A 12,211-nucleotide genomic window follows, 5' to 3' on the forward strand; every position below is an offset into this window, starting at 1 on the left:
TCATGAAACTGGGCTGGCTGGGACCAATGACTGCATTGTCATTCAGATGTTTTTCGATGACTCCCAGAACAATCTTCTTCATGTTTTAGCCAGGAACAGAAGTGAGGTTGACGGGGCAGTAATTGCCAGGGTCATCCCCCTTGCCCTTCTTGTAGATTGGGACAACGTTTGCCAGCTTCCAGTCTTCTGGGACCTCTCCAGATTCCCAAGAGCATTGAAAAATCATGGAGAAAGTTCTCGCTATGACATCAGCCAACTCTTTAAGCACTGTTGGATGAATCCCATCAGGCCCCAACTTAACACATTAGTTGTCTGCTTTGTCCATAGGAGACTTGGACAGAAATTAAAGCACCTATATGGCAGCTAATAATGAAGGATACATTTCATAGCAGTGGAAAAGGGCCTAAACTATTTAGTTCCTAATATTTCAGGGACTGTTTGAATGTGGACTTTGGCTAAGGTGTATGGCTTAGAACAGTTTCCAGCTTTGGATTTTTCTTGTGTTTCAAGGCATTTGGGCTCTGTTTTGCTGTAGGTTTGATAGACATGCATATACTACAAGGAAAAGCAAAATATATATAAATACATATAGAGGAAGATTGTAGATAATGAAAATTTGATGGTGACCTTTAATTCATAATAAATATTTCTAAGTATATATTCCATAATTTTTCCTGAGCTACAAAAATATTATAAGAGTTTCCTCTTCCTCCAAGGAAAGACATGCAAAAAAGCAATCCCAGTATTTAATATTAATATTAGTGTCTAATATTAATATTATGCAGTACTTCATAAAACTTTCCTAAAGTGTTTTTGTTCATTGGTTGGGGTTTGTTTGTTTGTGGGTTTGTTTGTTTGTGTGTTTGTTTCTAAAACTATGTCCAACTTCTACAAAATCCATAATAATGCAGAGAAAGTACTCTGGTTAATATTATCTATACCAAAATAGTGTTTACCTGTGTACTCTGGCACCTGGTTTATCTATGTTCTTCCTCTAGTTCTTTGAATATATGCAATTATTCTGGCAAGTATATTCTCCTGTGATGTCTTTGAAAAACTGTATTCTTATTGCTTACCCCAAAAATCCTGCAAGTCTGCCTAGATTCACTGGTTATCTTCTGGGATGCAGCATCCAGAACATAGCCTCTGGTTGGGACATTCCCAGTTATTCAATATGCAACCTCAGGACCTAAAAAGAAGAGCCTCTCCTCCTGGACTGAAGGCTCTATCTGTTAGTTAAGATGGAGCACAGATAGTCAGGTACGCATTTCCTTCATTAAGGTAGGAGTTGGCATGGGCTGGGATGAGGGAAAGAGTGAGCCATGGAGTCTGTCATTTTTATCCTATGTGGGAAGCTGCTCAACAATCAGAGTTCTTTGAAGTGCGTCAAGATCACCACTGGAAGTGAAGACATCCTTACTCTCCCAAACTCTGTCAATAGAATAAAAACCGGATACTGTGTTCCCAGTAGTAAAAATGGGAAGGAGGAGTAGGTACCAGGCAGTCAGGGACATGTGCGTTTCTTTGCGTGTGCATGTGTGTGAGAAAGAAGGAAGCTTAGTTCTCTCTTCAGAAGGATGACCGTGATTAGAAATGCCCATGTGGACAGAGGGGAGAGGGTGCCCATATTACTCATCCTTCTTTCATTATTCTCCCACCCAGTAACCAAATATCCTCATTCCTTTTCACCACCCTCAGCTCTTCCAAACCTCACCCTCAAACCTCCAAGGTCTCTGCCATCCAAGCCCAATCCATCTTAAAATCCCCTCCTAGATCTCCCATTCCTCCTCATATAGAAACCTTGTCTGAATATGCAGCCTTGCCCCTAGACACCTCCTTGGCAGATGTTGCAGTCCTCTTGTCTGTTCCTGTGCCTGCTTTTTCTCTTGTTCTTGGGGTGATTTCTGTAAGCTGAACACCAGTCGCACATATCAAAACAAAACTTACAAAAAAAGAACTGACAACAGGGACATGTGCAGAATAAAATATATGAGCTGTAGCTCAGTGTTGTGAAAAATGGCTTCCTCCTCATGGGGCTCAACTTTGCATTCAACATCTGTTAGGCTACTTAGCTCTTTAGTGGACATAGCTTCATTGCTTCATCAAAAAGGATATCTTAGCATAAAAACAGGGCCATCTCATAGTGATACTTGCCCAGTGTTTCTATCGCCTTTCTGGCAGTCTGCAGTCTGGACACTTTTTGAACTAGAGGTTATATCTGTATCTTCCTTTTTAATAGCCCCTTGTGGACTTCCATTAATTTATTTAATTGTATTTTAAAGCCCTTTGATACTCTAATCCCTACAGCATGCTGAGGGAGGGAGTTTCCCAGTTTTTCCTAAGCTCAAAGACCACTTTGGTAATATATACAAACATGGCCTCCATCACAACTCTAGAACCAGGACTGCGATAAATGTATGAGGGGAAACGGAGTTCAGTTGTGGCAATTTGTGGGCCAAGCTGTAAACTGTGAAATCAAACTCGCAGGACACAGAGCTCATAAGTGCCAGGATATCTGTCAAGGGAGAGACATAGGTCACAATCTCTTATTAAAAAATTACCCTGTGGCTTAACAATATTTATTGTGCTGTCTCCCAGCTACACTTGGCCGACTTCAAAAGCTAGCTCTTGAAGGAAAGCAAATATTTCTCCTCCCAAAAAAAGTGAGTTTGGAAAAAGGAAATATCAGCTCAAGACATAGCTCAAAAAGCTCCTCTCTGATGCGGTAACACAGTCATGCAGCCACATAAGTTGCTTCTTAAATAATGGTATAAAAGTGGCTTTTGTCAGTCGCTTGGAGAATGTAGCTGCTTCATCAAGCACTGGTGAAGCTAATAAAAAGGGAGGGGTGGGTTACGCTGGAATTCGTCAAAAATCCCTGCAAATATTTCTTTTATTGCATTTCGGATGGATTCCTTTTTAAGTTCCCTGCTTGACCGCCCAGAGCATTTCTGTCCTCTAGCCCCTCAAATAATGGTTCAGATAGGAAACACAGTCCTTGAAAGTCCTTTTTTTTTTTCTGAGGGAAAATGTGAAGGCAAACAACTGCCTAGGATAAGCTGCTGCTTATCTTCATCTTGTAAAACTCCTCCAGGAAAGCTAATTAGAATATGTAAGGGCAAAGAAGCACCAGAAAAGGAAAGTAAAAGGAGACCTTGAAACCCGCAGGCAGTCAGAGGGAAGTCCTGGTCTTTATGGTTCCCATCAACAGCAGGAGAAGCCTGACAAAGGTTGCACAGTGAAATCCATGGCTCAGTGATTCATTACTTTGAGGAGAGGCTTAACACAGCACAGGAGGCTGAATCACCCCAGCATCTCTGCATCTGGGACAGAACCACTTGGTTTTGTGGCTGTCGGACCATGCTCCAGATGATGGTCTTTCCCAGGGGACAGACCTGGGCTTAAGGTGCCCAGGCTTTTCTGCTAAAAACCCACTGGCAAGGTCACAGCTGCACTCCTGCACCTTCCCCCAACATGGCTTCCAGAGCTGGGGTCCACGGGGCAGTGGCTGGGAAACAGGGCATTTGGTGACAGCAGAAGCTTACTAATAAGACAGAAAGGGCTTTTTTTAGTAGTGCTGTCAGCAATATGGTGATAGCATCAACACGTGTTTCTGGGGCTTCTTCCAGGATATTTCTGTGTGGCATGCGTGGTTTTCAGTTGAGTTTCCTGACTGGAATTAGGGAAGGTGTAATCGCACTGTGGCATCATTTGCATCTGCATCTTTGAAACCTTGGGTGGATGTGATATATTTGTTTCAGGAGATAAAGGGTGAAGACTTTTGAAAATCATCTTGCTGCAAAGCTCACCTTGAAAGAAGTCATCTCGAATATCCCTTGGCTGCCTGAGAACTCCCGGCACTGGGGACCTCACCAGGCCTCACCAGGGAGGGCAGAGGGTGGGCTTCAATGCAGAAAACCCCAGGGAAGATCAATCAGCATCTTTCCCTCATCTCACAAGATCTGCCTCTCATATTCGAAGCATGCTTATTTTAAAACAAGGTATTGAAAAAACATTTTGCCTTTTATTTACCTGCCAGGATCCTATTAGCTGGTTTTGCCTTTCTCCTGCGAGCACTGTTGACGTGCCAGACAGTTGAAGTAGGAGGTGTGAGCTTGGGCAAGCCATTAATATTTGGTGCTTCTGTTTTGCCTCTTGTGTAAAAAGCCCATAGCAATCCTTACCTAATTTACAGTGCATCAAGGGGCTAATTATTTGCAAAGGACTTAGAAATCCTAGCAACGTGGTGCTATCCTATACCACTGCAGGGTGTTGTAAAGAAAGTGATGTGATGATCTTGATCTTGGCCACCATCTGCTGAATCAATAACAAACCTTCCTCTCTCATTCTTGTGGGGTTTTTTTCTTTTTTTTTTGTTTTTTTTTCTTTACTCAAGCCAGCTCAATTTCTTTCAGTGCTTTGTAGCCCTCTTTTACTTTTCACCTTTAAAATTTTCCATTTTAGGTCATCTTTTGTAGGCTCTGCTTTAGCCCATACTCAGTCCGAATCTGCCGAGTCTCCTCCCGTCCCATAAACTCCATGCTTTACCCATTGATTACCACTGCAGAGCTTGTTAGACTGTGTTGAGAAATGCCCAGCCCCAGCGACGGCGCCCCGCAGCCCCTTCCCCAGCCCAGCAGTAACATCCGCAAAGAATTCCCCTCTGCTAGTGAGCCATGGTGACCTCCCCTTCCTGAAGCCATGCTGGCTATTTTCAGTTAATCTGCGCTTTTCCAAATGTTCTCCCTTTTGACTCTTAAAAGAGTTTCAAAGGCTTATGCTCGCAACTCATGTCAAACTGACTAGTGTGTAGTTTCCTACTATGTCTCTATAGGTTCACTTTTAAAGTTATGGCTTTATGTATTAGTCATCCTTTTTCCTCAGAGACCAATTCTGAACTCAGTAAACTTACGAAAACATCTACCAAAGTCTGTCCAGTTCCTGCTGCTATTCTGTTTAGTATCCTCTAATGTCCTCAGCATCAGAGACACAAATCCTGGTCCTGTGGAAGGTCCTGGGGTACATGTCTCATCTCTGTTACACCGCTGGACTTCTGAGAGTACATCTAGAGGTGCCAGAGGAGTTATTCTGGCTTTGCACAACCATTAGTGACCTCAAAGTGTGGCGAGATGACATTTGAAATAAAGTTTCTGGTACTATGAAGAACAACAGTGCGGTAATTTTCTATAGGCGTTTTGTATCTTCAAATATATCATAAGGCAATAGCTAAATATCAGTTCCTTAGGAGGACTCTGACGTTATTTTTTCTGTCCAAGTAATTATTTACCATCTTCTCTTGTAATTTACATCCCTGACAATTTGAATTCCTGCCCTTTAGTGACAACAAAAAGAGGAAAAAAAGAGGCAAAAAGTCCCCTGGGATCATTGTCAGGTTGTTTGATTTCTCTGCCTCTGCCCTTTTCTATAGCCTGTTCCCATATTCACTATGAATTTCCTGAATTTATTGCATGTGATTTTGAAATAATCACCATTCCCATAGTATGTTTTGCCTTATGCTACTGAGATGTTCTCCTGCCCTTTGTTCAAATGTTTTGCTGCATAAGATTTCTATATCAACATTTTTGCCTATCTCAGTATTTACATTTCTGTTTTTACAAATAAATATTTATATTTTACAAAATATATTTGCCCCCAATATTTTCAAATCTATATTTACGTAATAGGCAAACCTATGAAACAGAAAGGAGAGAAAAATACACTTGTAAAATTTATAGTTGTGGAAAAGTTTTGGAAGAATTCATTTTCAATTTGGGTTCAACAGGAGAAATGAAGCAGAATGTGCTACTGTAGAGGCTGATAACGACAAATTACTTTGCAGTTGTGGGGTTTTTACTGAAGGATTAGGCAGAAGGCATACAGATGTTTAAGGAATCTGATTTTCCATCTATAGTGCAACAAGCTCTTTTCATTGCTTAATGTGAATAAAAAAAAATTCTTGACATAGTTCCTTATAGTTCTTCAGAACTTGAATAAAGGACAATATTTTCCAGACCACCGTAGTCTTAGGCCTTCTGCATCTCCCTTAATGGGATCATCTGGGAATCACTGGGTGTTTATGAACCTTACCTGTAAGCTGCCCAAACACCATTTTTAGCAGAAAATATTTTGAAATTATTTCTGCTCTGTCACTCACATTAATCTTTTACTAAGCCAGCAACGATCGCATGGTCTTTGAGGACTTTCTCTGTTTTCAGATACATTTCTGTACTGCTGGGTGGCTGAGGAAAGCAGAATGTTTGTCTTTATTTGCTTCTGGTTTTGGCAAAATTCAGTTTGAACTCAAGGGCAGACTCAAGCCATTCTTGGAAGAGAAACCCAGTAAAGATTATTCGGTACACACACGCCACATCTTAATTAAGAAGTCCCAAACTGAAAGTAGTTGGACAGTCGGAGATTGCTAATGGGAAGTTTCACATATCCTGTTTTATTCTTTCTCTTCTTCTCTTCTTTAAGCATCCACTTAACTATCGCAGTTGGAGAAAGCAGAATGAGTTCAATGGACCTTTGCTCTGATACATTGAGTCTTACTGTCTTTCTTCTAATGCAAAGTGTTTTTGATAACACAAAATTGACTTGGTTTTACCTGGTAATTGCTCCCCAACTAGAGAAGCCATTCAGGTGCCTGGCACCACTGTAGATGTCCCCAGAGGTATTCAGGACATTTGTACAGGACTGGCAAATGTAGTGAAAATCCTCTTTTAAGAGAAAGAGCCTGAGCAGGTGATCTGTGAGAGACTTGTGCCCTTCTGGGAAGGCAGTAAGAGGACAGGCAGGACACCCTAGGGTGCCTGCAGTGATGTGATGCATCTCTTCAGGCTCTCAAATCTCACCTTAGGGCTAGGTGTTCAAGAAAAACACGTGCACTAAAAGGTGGGATTTACCCAGCGTGTCTTAGACACACATCTGAAGATGGAGCGACTCACCCAGTTCATACGTCTGCCTCTCGGTGTTAGAGGGAATGGAGGGCTCCTGGATAACTAGCTAGATAACCAAAATTGTGCGATGTGAATACCACACACCATTGCTTTTGTCTTCTATCAATGTCAAACCTTTTAAGAAAAGAGAAAGCAACAAGGATCTGATCCTCAGGCCAGGCTCCTGTGTTGCCTCCGTGACATGGCTGTCCCAGCTGGTCACTCTAACCCTGCTCTGGCTGGCCAGGTGTGTGACCACTCCTTCCCTTTAAAATGTGGAGGGTGTGAAATCCCACCAGGTAGCATCCGTCAGTGGAAAATACTTGTTTTGGCAGCATATATAACCAATATACTTGCTGAGTCTTTCCCAGAAACATTGAATTTGAACTCTGCTCCAGGTTCCTGCTTGCAGTGATACATGTTCCTATCTATTAAGCTGACTTCTGTGTTAAGTCAGTGTCTTCCTCAAAATTCCCTATATATATATATATGTATATATATATATATATGCATTCAGAAGAGATTATTCCTCCTTCTTTTCAGAAGCTGAATGGAGACAAATAATAGAACAGAGACCTTAAAGCACTTTTAATGCACTGCACGCTACCCACAGCCACCTCTTCAATAAAAGTGAGATCTGCTTCTGGATTATATCCTTATGTGGAGTTCCAGTTTCCAAATCCTCCTTTCAGAGACTCCCTGAACCTGGGATGGTCGCATTTTCTGCTGCTAACTGTTCCAAATTCACCATCTGGCACTTCTCAGCACTGGAAAGTAAAGATAGTTGTCAGCAGCAATGCAAATCATTGTTGTTTTGTTAAACTAACCTATAGTACATCCCCTATTTTTTTTTCTCTTGCTTCCAGAGGGTATAAATAATAATGTTTGAAAATGAATAAACACACATGCAAAGACATATAATATCTCAACAACATTCCAAAGTCCTTGCTCAGGTTTTTCACTTACTTCCAGTGCCAATAAAACTTTGACTGAGGTGAATATGATTTTGGTAGACTAAAAATTGAGTAGAATTTGCAGAAGAAATTTGGCAGAAATTTGCTACAGCACTGGCAATTCCACTCAGAATACTTATGAAAAGGAAAGCTGAGCTGCCATTTGTGGCTTGGAAAAATGGCTATTTTGAGGACTTGGCTTTTTTTTTCCCCCCCCTCTACTATACTCTTTCTCAGTAGTAGTATAATTATTAACGCTTATGGATGAAATCTTCCCCTATCTGCTACTTTTCACGGCAACAATAATAAATCCACCTCCGGCAGAGTAGTTAGTTCCCTAGCATGAGACATCCAGGGAATCTAATGGTATCTTTGCTTTTAGTAACTTTCATCAGTGAGTGGACTGTTTTATTAATTACTTGGTTTAGTTAATCAGCAGTCATTTCGAATACTGTTCAGAAACTGCCTTCCTCGGCAGGGTTGTTCAGGAATATCTGTTGAGGACAGGCTCAGTCACAAAGTGCCCAGAAGAGGTTTCATTTAGCACCTGTGGGTTCCTGCTGCCAGTGTCACTGTGGATTAGCTGGATGAGAGACTGTGAAGCGGTGCAACCGCCACCCTTTGTCCCTTGGGACTTTCACTGTGCAAAGTTTTGATCTCCTCCTACCTAACAGGCAAATGAGGTTGTTTTCTCAGATACAAATCTTTGTTCGTTATTAGCAGAGATTTTTTTTTTTAATATATTAAATAACAAAATGTAATCTTGGAGAAGGGAGCACCGTAACTGCCACAGAAGCAGTTAAGGATCTGTCTGGAGATCTTTGCAATTTCCCGTTAGTGGGATTTCCACGCTGATACAATCTCACACTTTTTGGGGACTGTGTATTTCTGTTCTGCTAAGATATCCGAATCATCAATCTCTTGATTATAATATTAATGATTCTCAAACAGACCAGAAAGAGCACTAAAATAATTTAACCATTTCCACTTTCCTATTTCCAAAGTTGCTGATATGTTATCCTGGTGCAGTATGTCCGCTCAGTCTCTCTTTTTTGTTTGAAACACTCCATTCTGCCATCACATACTGCTCTGAGCTTATTTTTCCCTTTCTACCCTTTTCAGACCTGTAAGCCTCATCCTGACCTATGGTCCACCACTACAAATTCAAAGTACTGCCATTCGTTTGCCATTACACAGCTCTAGTTTGCGCTGCTACAAGTCAGAGCAGCATCTGACCCTTTGCATGGGCTGTTCTCTTCCTGGTGCACAGCATATCGGCTGCTCTAATTCAGCGGGGTTCCCAAAGAGGAGCTGCCCTTCGCTTTATCTGCCCTAGTGCTTGTACTGAAGAGGACTTGGGTGAATTTTTTCTATTATGATCTCGGTATACCCTGTGCATGACTGGTCATTGCAGCCCAGTCCTGCCAGATCCTCGGGTTCCTGCACCTAAATTGTCCTCTGATGACAGTCATGCTAAGAAAAGGTGGATGTGGCAGACCGCCTTCCTCCTGTCCCATCCTCCTCCCACTCCCCAAAAGGGAAACCTCAAAAGGGAATACAGTAAAAAGCAGTGGAGACAGAGAGAGGCAGAGAGTGCCTGAGGTTCAACAGCACCAAACTAATCTGTCAACAAAATCTCATTACCGTAATATATGGTGAGACTTTCATTGTACTACCAAGGCAAGCCCATCCTTGCCCCACGTTGTTTTACTTCCAGAACTTTTTTTCCTGATCCCACCACCTCTTTCCTAGGGCTGAACAATCTCAGCCTCTCTCTGTCCTCTTGGGGAGGGGCAGGGAGCAAGACAGGGGCCCGGTAGCCCCATGCCTAACTCTAATGGGTTTGTGGCTTCAGCCAGGAGAGGGAAATGAAACAAGGGTTTGTTACTGTGCCAGTTTTTAGATCTGGGTATGGTGCACACCGTTGCTATCAGCTTTTGTTCTTGTAGCTCTCAGTGCTGAGTTAATATCCAAAGTTTTGTGTCATTGCAGCTACAGACTTAGCAGCTGCCCTTGCTGCTTCAAACCACAAGCTGTAGACTGACAGACAACTAGTGAAGGAAAGGACTCAGCTGCTTCTCAGTGATCTTTGGCACCAAATATATTTGCTATCCCACATTGTCACATATCTCATCCAAAATAGTCACCAGACTCTGTGAAAGCAATGGTCCACACCAGAAGATTTTGAAGCTAACAAGAAATATTCCCTACCTGTAAGGAGCCCTGGTCCTTGCTCTGTGGGGCAATAACTGAACAAACACTGCAAGGGAAACCTCCTGGGGGGCCAGGAAGGTCTTCTGAGGGAGAGCTACCTGCTTTATTGAGACCTGAAATGCAAGTGTAAACCTGATGAGCTTTGCCTGAAAGTCACACTTGACTCTGATACCTAATTGTGAATTTTTTCATTCAGCAAAACCTATTTGTATCAGAGGGCAAGCCATAATAGATCCAATATATTTTCTCATTTAAAGTTCAAAAAAATTAATGGGATTTTAAACACTAGTGAACTCCCCCAAAAAAGAGTGAGCTGAATAATTTTTTAAAAGTTAATTTGGCTAATCATGCTCATGATCCAAATGACCTTTGAGGAGGAAGGCAAGAAAGGGATGAAAATAGCTATTGAGTTTTGTGTTCAGTCTGAGCATCTACCTCCTGACAAGAAGACACATGTTGTGATCCAGCCATGGAATACAAGCATTTATTACACTTTTGTTTCTTGGGTTCTCCATCCATGAAATACTTTAATGCACTATTCAGTTGAAGGTTTATGAATAGGGTTTACGAAACAGGTAATGGTTTTTGAATCTCTCGTTACCTAATCCAGACTGTTGCTGAATATGTCTGAAGCCACAAATTAATTGGTTTTTATGTCTGGCCTTTTGGGAAGGTAGACTGACTTGGGTTTTTTTTTAGACTAAACTATATAGGAAACCTGTTTTCACATGTGAGATTTGGATGGACATTTCTCCTTTTTCTTTTACTGACGTTGTCTTAGCTTACATATAGATATAAAATCAAGAAAACCCAACAAAAAGAACAAAATCCCAAAACCAAGAAAATCAAACAACTCTGGATCCTGCAATACAAACAAAAGAACCTGAAGGATGCTCAGAGCATCATATTGTGATTTATTGTTCCCTGTCATTTATAATTTTAGTATTCTTACTGGCTCATCTGTGAAGATATAACATTAATGTCTTTTAAGAAGATTGCCACATAAGCTGTAAGTGTATGCACATAAATATTATTTGACTTTTAATGCAAGGGTATGGAAAAGCTAAGATGCTGTTGCGATAAGACGTCAATGCTGTACCTGAAAGAATCTTGTACAGACCAAACTTAATCCAGTTTCCAGTTTTATTGAAACCAGATGCCTTTGCAGCATTTAGCTCCCGAATCTATGGTGCTTCATCCAAGCTGTGTCCCCCAGGAGCTGCTGTCACCCGAGGCACCGAGAGAGGGTGTTCCAGTGGCTGCCACCATAGTGGTGCAGAAATATGATGGGCTTAGTGCAAAAGTCTTGCTTTTGGTGTAATTTGTAAGACTGTTTAACTCCGTGGGCTGGGTTAACCACGGTGAGGATCTGAACAGGGCCAGGCTAAAGGGGGGATTTCTTCAGAGGAGGCTGGGCTTGTAGTCACTCTGGATATTGGAGGAGGTTTCTGAACAGGTGTTTGCAGGCAAATTAGCAGCAAGCCTTTTGCAGTCCACTTAAAATAACTTGCAGGACCTGGGGCTGGAGCTGCACAGGGTTTGGGAGGCATCCCCATGGGGCCAGAGCTTTCTTCCCACCACTGCAAAGGGTATTCCAGGGCAGGGGAAGGCAATGGCCTCACTTGGCTTCTCCCAGCTGCCATATGGTGCCTTGATGACCACGTCCATCTGCCACAAATTAAGGCTGTCCCTCAGCCTCAGACTGCTGGAGGCTACACTGGAACTGGGCAGGGAACCAAAGGAGCGTGTCTGACTGATGTCCCGACCGTGCTCCGCCACAGCCACTCTGCTAAGCCTCTGTATTTAACTTGAGTTGTGCACATTTGGGTGCAACAGAGGTGTCCACTACCCAGCAGTACTTTTGAGGCTCAAAAGTGTCAGTTAACTTTTCCCCCATTCCTAATCTGTTCCAGTGTTACATCCTCACCTGTCACTGGAAATAGATGCTTTTCAGCTGTTCTCGAGCTGCCTTGGTTTGTCAATAGAAACTTTAACAAAATAGTTTTCTCTCATGGGGTTTCCCTCCCAAGGTTTGGCCCTTCTGTTTTTTTGTTGGTTTTGGGTTTTGTCCCCTTCTGAGTAATGGAACTGCTCATAGGCAGCTTTCAC

This window comes from Columba livia, chromosome 2 (genome assembly GCF_036013475.1).
Source record: "Columba livia isolate bColLiv1 breed racing homer chromosome 2, bColLiv1.pat.W.v2, whole genome shotgun sequence".
NCBI lineage: Eukaryota > Metazoa > Chordata > Aves > Columbiformes > Columbidae > Columba > Columba livia.